This window comes from Solanum lycopersicum, chromosome 6, assembly GCF_036512215.1.
Source record: "Solanum lycopersicum chromosome 6, SLM_r2.1".
NCBI lineage: Eukaryota > Viridiplantae > Streptophyta > Magnoliopsida > Solanales > Solanaceae > Solanum > Solanum lycopersicum.
The window spans coordinates 6,051,979-6,061,031 of NC_090805.1; the positions used below are offsets into that span (position 1 = coordinate 6,051,979).

Below are 9,053 nucleotides of genomic sequence, written 5' to 3' on the forward strand. Positions count from 1 at the left end.
CAATGAATAATTCTCCTTAGGCAATTTCAAGATGATTCATCAAGGTTTTCGTGCAAAGTACAAGGTGATCTTCATAGATTCAATTCTACAGTAAGATATGAGTTTTTTCTCTTTGATTCCTTTCTCCAAGAGTCTTTTCAAAAGTTTTGAATTCAAGAATACCGAAACTAGGGTTGTTCCCAAAGAATCACATATTCATCTCCCTAGTTCTCCCTATTTCCGATTCTTGTAGTACGTATAATGGAAATCTCGAGCATGTTTTTTGTATTTGGTGTTAAATGATTATTATATGTAGGTTATGTGATTTATTATGTCGAATGAACCTATATGATAGATCCGTATGATTAGAGTATTATTTACGTGAGATAATAAATGTTGTAATGCCTACTTGTGTTCGAGAAGATGAAATTCATATAAGTCAATCATGGAATTATTCTTACAGGCTAATAAAAGGTTAAAAGTTGGCTGGTTAACATTATGAGGTTACTATAATTAATTCATGAAATAGTTGACTTGGCTAGTGATAATATCATAGTTTGATTTATGCCAATAAATTGGCCAGCAATATTATTTTCCATAATATGTAAATTCATACCAATCTTAACTCAATGAACTCATAGCATAGGGTGCGTCAATAATTGGCTCAAGCCCCAACATACCCTATCCACATGAACTTGTCAACCTTATAACTTCCATAAAGAATGGTACAAGACTATAAAATAGTGTTGAATAAGATAAGGTGAGTAATGAAATAACTAAAAGTGATGAGTTATGAAATTGACCTTATATAGAGTGTTAAAGGAAGTGATACATGTCTCACATATACTTAAACGATTACGTATAAGATACTCACATAAGACGGTGCTAGAAACCGTGAGACAAGTCTCACTCGTACCGTGATGATAATGTAAGATTTAAGTTCATATTTATCAAGTACAAAAAAGGGATGACCAGTCATCCATTGAGATAAGTATACCTCATACTAGAAGGGAGCTTCCATAATGCATGAGTCAGTTCTAAAAGATGTTAAGTAAAAGAAATTGAACAAAGCACTGATAGACTAGCAATGAGCTTGTGCAAGCACATGTAAGCCTTATTAGATGAGACTATAACCAAGGTGGATAAGAGTCTCTGAAATCTCCCAGTCTTTGAATTATGTTGCCACCATAGGTACTAACAAGTGGATTTCACCTAAGAGTGCTAGGTAGTATTCGGTTTCACTTTGGCCGGTGAAACACCAATTTTCACTGTTGGGAAAACATTGTATCACATGATCTATATCGGTTAAATGCTCTAGATTCGGTTTCACTTTAGCTGGTGAACCACCTTTTTCAGTGTGGGGGAAGAAACTGGATATCATGTTAACTCACATGATCTAGGTTCACTTTAGCAGGAGAACCACCTCTTTTCAGTGTGGGGAAGACACTGGATTTCATGTTAGCTCATATGATCTAAGTCAATTAAATGCTAAAGATTTCTTTGAGAAAATAAGAAAGAAAGAACGAAAATTATGTTTAAAGTGAACATGAGATCAAAGAAGAAGAAAAGTAAGTTCACAAGTGAACTAAGTAAGCATAATGATCAAATAATGGTCATAGCCAATAGTATGAATATATGTGCCCCAGCAACATTATATTATCATAAATGATCAAATAATGGGCATAGACAATAAAATGAATATTTTCCCCAGCATCTTTATATTATGAAAACAATCAAAGAATGACATAGCCAATAAAGATTGGCTTCATGCCCAATATAGCAAGAATGGAAAGAATAACTTGTGGTAAGGGTACACAAATCATTTCCTAGTCCTTTGGATTACTTACTTGATTCATTTTAAGTATGGGACTACAATGAATCATTACAGTTGTAAGTAAAACATAGGATCAAAGGAGATAATTGAACTAGACAACAAAAATAAGAAAAATACTGAAAAATAAGCTAACCATGGAGAGGGGGAGCTCTCGGCTTAAGGGAGCAAAACAAATATTAACTTTTGCTCAAGTAGTTCTAAAATTGTGTTCATGATTCCAAGGTGTTATGTTCATATATAAAAGGAGTTGTGTGCTTTAAATGCATGAAAACATATCATATTTATATCATGAATCACAAATAATGAATTAGGAAACTATAGTGACTTCACTTTCCAGAAATGACATGTTGCTTGAAGAAGAGCTTTCCTTGATCATGCATAGTACTTATGTATTTATGTGCATACACCCATACTTATTACAAGTGTGTACTAATCTATATGCTATTACTATTTTTATAGATGTAGGTCCGAGAGAAGATTGAAGATTGATTGAAGCGGTTTGGATTAGCGATCTCCAAACTTTTGTAGGTCCTCTTGAGTTTGAGGATACCTACGTTTATTATTCTAGATTTAGTATCTTAGACATAGCTAGAGGATGTTGTCCCTAGCGTTTCATTTCAAACATTTGTTCAAGCATTTGTATTAAGTTCGGTTTGGCAAACTTTTATTAATAAGATGGTTCCTTATTTCAATTGTTTTATTTATTGATAGATGGTTGTTTAGTTTGAGCTTATTAGTATATATCATTCTTATGCAGTAATTATATAAAGTCTAAGTACGCTTCAATAAGTATTAAAAAGTTTTAAATTTTCTACAAATTTAACTGTAAGATTGTGATGAAAGCTAAGAAGAGGCTTGTCTGCGACCTCTGAGAGGTTAACAATGTCGGTCTCATCTGGGGTCTAGATTCCAAGTGTGACAATTATCTTTTGAACAAGGGGGAGATAGTGTATTGAGATATCAACGTAGGTTGTGTGTACCAATAGTGGATGGACTCCAAGTTAGGATCATGGAGTAAGATCATAGCTGTAGGATATTTCATTCATTAGGGTTCCACAAAAATATATCGCGACTTGAGAGAGGTAATTTAGTGGAATAGTATGAAGAAAGACAAATATTTGTAACTAATTGTCTGAATTGCCAACAAGTTAAACTAGAAGACCAAAGGCCCTGTGGTAGGGCTCAGAATATAGAGAGATTCAAAAATGGAAGTGAGAGGGATGATTAATTTGGATTTCATCACATGTTTGCAAAAATCTCGCAGGCAACATGAATCTAATTTGGTAATTGTAGGTGTAAATAAATAAATAAATAAATTTTTGTTGCACATGAGTTTTGAAAGTTATACAAGAGATTAAAATGGTAGAAAGCCGTCAGAGATTGTACACTGATGTTAGGAGAAGAGAGTCAGATTTTGACACAGATTATTGAGTATACTTGAAAGCTTCACCCATGAAGAGTGTTTTGAGGTTTGTTAAGAAGGTGAAACTTAGTCGCCGGTATATTTGTCCTTACCAAATATAAAAAAGTATTGACAAGGTAGCTTATGAGTTGAAGCTACCCCAAGAGTTAGCATGGGTTCAGCCGGTATTTAATTTTCCATGTTGAAAAGGTGAAAGGGAGATACTTCACTTATAATACATCCTGAAGATATTGGTATCAAGGCTAGCTTATCTTATGAAGAGATTTAAGTCCACATTCTAGATTGTCAAGTTCGCAAGTTGAGGACCAAGGAACTAGCATCTATTAAATTTCTATGGAGAAATCAGTTTTTTAACGAAGCCACTTGGGAAGTTTAAGAGGATATAAAGAGAACATACCCACATCTCTTCGAATCCGGAGAAATTCCATATCAAGTAACTAATTTTCTTCTTATTACCTTTAATAATGATTTGCCATATATTCTCATTGCATGTTGGGTGTTTGAAACAAATGCTTGCATGTTACATCGTTATCCTAGTAAGAGTAACTCATTCAAGGATGAATGTTCCCAAGAGGGAGATGTTGTAACATCTCACAATTTGAAATATCTATGAAGAAGATAAGAATTGGTAACATTCATTTTTGGAAATAATAAAAAATCTTGAAATTTACTTATTTTAGAAAAAGTCAGTATTTTGTCAACTTCAAACGGATATGACTCCTTGATAAGAATGAGATAGGTGTATTTTTGAATATTGTTGAAAACAATTTGGAACGATCTGTGCAAAACCATCGAGTTTGCATGATTAGTAGTTTGTATAAGTTAGTTATGCCTTTAGGAAGTTGGGTTCTTTGAATAAGGAAAGTCCCATCCGGATTTTAGAAGGGTAGTTTGGTATTTTCATTACACTTTTTTTAATTCATTTTTATTAATTATTAGGGGTCTAAGCTAAATAAGATAAACTTACACTTTTACCATAAGAGTTAGGATTTTTAGAGAAGAGAAAAGAATAGGAGAAAAGAGAAGGAAGGATAAGAATGTTGAAGATTCGTTAAGATCGTGAAGTTTAACTTGTGGATTTTTTCAAGCATGATCCATCGAAAGGTATGTGAGATCATATAGCTTTGAGTCTATAAGACTCCCAACATGAGTAAGGGTGTATATAAACTTACATGTGACTATAAGCTTGTTAACATGTTAATTACGTGTCTTAAAGTATGCATGAGTGATTTGAAGTCATTTTGGAAATCCAATGTCAAGGGACGACCAAGACGTTCGACGACTAGTCACCAAAAGGCCTTAGATGTTTTCATGTGCTTATATGTGTGTCATTGGCTTATCAAGTCCTTATATGATTAATAATGATTTTAGAAGCAGCATGTTAAGTTTAATGAAGTTAAGAGATTATACGTCCCAGAACGTCGAACACGTTCAAAACATAGCCCTTGAAACGTGCATGTGCTACATAATGTTCCTCGCATATTTGGACGTGTTTTGAGTATTTGTTTTGGGAGAAACTGATGTGCAAGGTCCTTGACTTGTTAAGGTTCATATTTACGTTTGAAATGTTCGGGTACAACTCCCTAAAGTCACCGCAAAAGGCCGTTAAGGAGGACCCAAAGTCTGCCAAGACACTGCCTTGGCAGTGTCTACCAACGACCTTCGATAGAAGGCCAGTAGGTTCATCTACACCCCGTCAGTGGTGAAGATTTAATTGACACTTATCCCTATGAAGGTTCAAGGCATTTGTCAAGGCCCAGACCCAAATGAAAGCATGCAGTACGATCCGTCGATGGACCTATTGGGCGTCGTTTGAGTCCGTCATTGAAGTCTTCAATAATTGCTATGCACACTGTTTCCATTTAAGGGGTGAATGGGAAAATCACCACACGTGCTAACCTGACCCTAGCTGGTTTATTTGGTTATTTTTGGGTTTATTAATTTGATAAAAAACGTGAAGACCCATTCCCAATCCATGTATTCAAATTAGATTATCGCTCCAAAAATATTCTCTCTAGAAACATCCACCGGAGATGAATCTCAAGAACAGCTTGGATCTTGGATTCCCATAGGTTATTCATCAGTTTTTAGTTGTTGTCTCCTACAATGAGGCATGGTAATCCATTATCTCTAGTTCATTTTCCATCTAGAGAGTTGTTGTCAATTTCTTCAAAGAGAAAATGTGATCAAACTTCTCCTTCTTCAATCTAGTCATGGGTTCGTTTTCAAAACGTTTTTAGAGGCTTCATCATGATTATTTGATGTTAATAAGATGATTATAATGGGAATTTCAATCCAATCGTATGATGAACCCATGCTCTCTTCAAAATCTCATTTTATCCATGTATGAGCTTTGTGTTTTTGATCTTATGTAAATTGAATTGTGTTTTAATGATTTTAATATTCCTATATATGCTGCCTAGTATGTGTATTGATGGTGATTTTTTTATGAGTTATCCACGCGGATGAAGGTTTGAGGGTTTGAATAAGGCTAGTCTAAAGTGTAGTATCTTGTGATCTTGATTCTAGCTTAATTGTTATATGATTTAATTATGCTAAATTGATGGTTAGCTACTACCTATGCTATCATGTCATGATGTTTTATGTATTTTTGTTCCAATATGAATTGAGAATTGAAGAAATGATGTCTATTTCCTATTGATTGTTAAAGCATGATATGTATGAATATAGGATTTGGTTTATGCATAGATACGTGTAGGTACTGCTTTATACTGATATTATTGGTAAATTATGTGTATAAATCATGGATGATAAAAGCAAAGTAGTTTTGGTAAGGATGATCTACATTCCTCTAATTCTATAGATTGATGATGCAGTGTACTTAAAATGATCTTGATCTTGTTATGGTTAATGCATGAATTCAGTTATGTTAGTGTACCTTTATCTACTTCCCTAGATATGAATTGTTGATAAAATATTGGTATTGATCAATAAGGATAAAATATAGTTGAATTGGTAAAAATGTTCTTCCTCTCTACTGTCCTATAGAATTGTTAGTTAATGAAGCCTTGTATGACATTGTGTGGTATGGTCCACTTATGGTGTTTATTGCAAATATATATATGATTTTAGTATGGCCTTAAATGAAATTGTGATATGAATGTGTGGAGGTGATGATCACTTAATGTGAAGTCTATGCCTACCCTTCTATTCTAGTTCTTATCTAAGTTGTTTGACTATTGTATAAGCATGTGTATAACATTGTTAGGGATAGGTTTAGGTGTTGTCATTAATGAGTTGTGATGGTTGATGTTCTTTACCGATGTACCCTATGTGAATGTGTGAATAGCTAAGGTTAAAAGTCATAAGTGTAATACGAAGTTAGCTTGTCTCCTATGTCCATTATGATCTTAAGAGGGTAGCTGCCTCAATATGTTGTTGATAGTCATTATGTGATCATGTTGACCAATGTACACAGACTTACATATTATGCATGCTTACAAGTAGTATAAGTTCATGGTGTCAACATGAAAGGGTATTCTCATATGCACTTATGTCTACTAATATGCATGTAAAGTATATGTATCTATAAAGTATGTTATGTATGAGTTACTAAGTTGACTTGATAGGTATGGTATTATGGCAAGGGTATGGTACCTTGTCTATGCATTGTACATCTATGCCTTGATAGGATAGTTCCTAGGTTTAGTTATCTATTTACATGGATATGAATGCATGATTATGTGAATGTATGAACATGTGTGGTCTTAATTTGTTCTGTGAAAGGGCTGATCACATATATGTATACACACACATGTATGATGATCTAGTCAATAAAGGGGCCTTGAAAGGTGTGACAAGTGTACCCTAAATTAGGTGGTGCTTTACATATGCTATGTCCATGTGAAATGGTTTCTTACATCATTTAGGTTGATAAACTCACATCTATGATCTATAAGCTAAGCATATGAGTAATCAATCTCCTAAAGCATGTGTTTTTATAAAGTAATGTTAATAAAGACTTTTTAATAAAAGGGAACTTAGCTTAGCACTGAGGGAACTTGAAGTTGAGGGGTGTCCCTTCCCATTGTAGTAAGGTAGGTCACCATAGTCCTCATGAGGTTTTTAGTATCATATACCAAAGGGCATAGAGTGATGTTTCCATAGTGGATAACTACAATGACCTTTTTGGCATAAAAGAGGGTTTCTTCATCTACCTCCAAGTTCAATAATCTATGCTTTCCACATAGGATCTAGTAAGTGATTTTACATAGTATGCTATCATGTGTTAATGTTCTACCTTGCCTTGGTAGAGCACCTTCCATTGGTGTAAGGCTCTACAAAACCAAATTCTAGGTAGCACCCATGGCCTTAGTGTCAGTTAAGGCTATAGTTTCCCTAAAGTAAAGTGGACAATTAAAGTAAACTAAGGACCCTAACTAAAATTACATAAGGGTAGTTGTTTAGTGTAGGTGAGGGTATGGTACTTCACCTACGCATTGCACAAGTGGCTCTTGAGGGAAGTCCTAGGAAGGTGTTCTAATACATGTGACTATGTTTATGTTCCTTGTGCATGACTTTGTAGTGTTGTCTACTTGTTATGATGAAATGCATGGTACGAGTCTATATGAAGTGGTCTTATTGTATATGCATAATGTTGGTCATAATGACTATACGATGAAGGTATTATAAACATACATGAGGTTTTCTATATTCCCTTATTGATGTATGAAATAAAGTGTTAAGGCTTGTGGTCTCATGATTAGTTTATTAGGTATGTGTGAGGTTATGGAGCTTCACATGTACATTGCACTAGTAGATTTAGATTGGGATTGTGAGTAAGGTATTATAATGCTTTATGTGAAGTGAAGTTAGTATATGTACAAGTTGATGTAACTTACTATAAAGACATTAGAGTCTTGACTTAAATGTGTCTATGAGGTGTTATACTTTTATGATAGTATATGTTTGGCTTATGTTGATTGTATGTATGAATACCTTGTGGACTTAAGGTGATGCATTGCACCAAGTATCATTAGAGGGTTACTTGGGAGGTTAATGAGTTAGAGAAAATAATTTCACTTTAAATATAAAATAGCTCACTGTAAATGAAAAAGAAGGTTACTTTAAAGAAGAAGAATCCTTACTGTAATGTGACTCTAAAATGCCTAAAATACATTGTATAATTTTTTATGGTGTATGATCATTGAACATGCCTATACGAAGTATGTGAATTGTACAAATACTATTGTATCATAGTTTTATGAAGATTACTCGAAAAGGCATGAAGCATGGTTTCAAATAAAATGTCCCTTTTAACTGCATGTTTTTGCATGATCGTCATACTTAGTGAATTTTTGTACTAAATCTATTATTCTGTACATTTTTACACAAAGCGTAGGTTATGGATGCTTAATGGATGTCTTTAATGGTGAGGAGCGTGATATGTGATTCTCAAGCTCAAGGAAAGGAATCCTTAAGTTCAAGGATTTCCTAAGTTATGGTTTACTACAAAGTGTTGTAGTATTATACTTATTGTAAGCGTCCTGTCCCTATTGTACTCTAATGATGTTGAGTCTAACATGGAAATGAGAGACTAGAGCCTTTAACTATGTATATGATACTTCTTATATAATGAAAGTGATGTTCTAGCATATGATGTGCAATGAAAAGTTTTAACTTTTCTTCTAAATTTCCTATGAGAATGCGATGAATGATAACTATGGGCTTGTATAAGACCGCCGAGAGGTAAAGTACGCCATGTTACTTTTAGGTGGTGCTCCCAAGTCGTGACAAGGTCAATTCTCCCATGTGCAAAACATGATGTGTTTTCAGCAAATTTAAGTTCAGAAAGCT

The 9,053-nt window shown here is 34.0% G+C and overlaps 1 long non-coding RNA gene across 1 annotated transcript; it reads left to right on the forward strand.

Annotated features, from left to right (window-relative positions):
- LOC138349022 (uncharacterized) lies at positions 1-2,505 on the forward strand. The gene is made up of 2 exons (XR_011221558.1): positions 1-90; positions 2,273-2,505. It is a non-coding gene; the product is annotated as an uncharacterized lncRNA (long non-coding RNA).
- Positions 2,506-9,053: the final 6,548 nt, after the last annotated feature.